Genomic DNA, 1207 nt, shown 5'->3' on the forward strand with positions numbered 1-1207 from the left:
AGCAGTAGCGGTGCTGGGTAAGGACTCGGAAAAAGGCGCTACGACAATTTTTTTTTCTAGAACGCCTCGGCCTCCCCGCTGAAGATAGCTTTAACGTCATCGACAGACCATGCTTTTATTCGAAGCCCACAAAGCCGAGTGAGGAAGTTCAGGGGAGAGATCTCCTGACTCAAGCATACTATCTGATGCAGGCGCTCTTGGGTGCATGAAGTGTAATGATCTGGGTACTCGTTGAGCGCCAGATGAAGTGTGCACTCAGTGTGTTTACGTAACGCTTAAACGTTGCTACAATCGTTTAGATACAATATTGTCAGAGTAGGTAGACTTTTTACGTAATTGTGAATTCATAAGATATTCACATAGATCAATGTAAAAAACTTTTTTATAAATATAGTAAAGTATATATATCTAGAATCGGTGTATATAAAGTTTGCCTTTGGATGTATGTATTTCTTTATGAGATAGATTTTAACTTCCGGGCGTTTGTTAGCACAACTTCTTCAATCCGAAGCTTCCTTAGTACAAGATGCACGACAACACCGTTGCATACATGCTCATTCTCCATAATATATGTATAAAATTAGGTGGTATTTAAAGTAATACTGAAAATATCTGTTTACCATGTATAACAACAGCACTACACTTTCTGCATGACTTGAGGCAATCTCTGCGATAGCAAACTTTGATATACACAAATTTACAAAAGTTTATTGTTTACTGCGTACTATTTTTTCGAATAAATTCATTACTCCGATTTGCGACAATCGACAATATCAATCAAACAACCTCTTTTTCAGACTCTAAATAGAGGAAAATCGAATTTTCATCGTGTATTAAAACGTTAACACAATATTTACCAAGACATTAATATCCGAAACCTATGCACATAAGATGAGTGCAGCACTAGTCTTATGGTGACACATAAAAGACCTGCTTCTTTGCTACACTTCCCGGCACAGAAGTCGTGCTGACTACAGTTTTCGAGCGAGGGGTCACAGGAGCTGAGCCAGGGGTCAACGGAGCTGGAAGATTTGAAGGAGAAGTAACTGGAGTCGGTATTTGTGTCGAGTTTTGCGAGACCGAGGTATTCTTGGCAGGAGGTTTAGTAGTAAAACTTCCCTTTCTGAAAGATCCAAACGAAGGAGTGGGATATTGTGTAGGAAAACCAGTCGAGGGTGAAGTATAGTTCTGCGTAGTGGTGCCATTA

This window comes from Plasmopara halstedii (assembly GCF_900000015.1).
Source record: "Plasmopara halstedii genome assembly, contig: Scaffold_2061, whole genome shotgun sequence".
NCBI lineage: Eukaryota > Oomycota > Peronosporomycetes > Peronosporales > Peronosporaceae > Plasmopara > Plasmopara halstedii.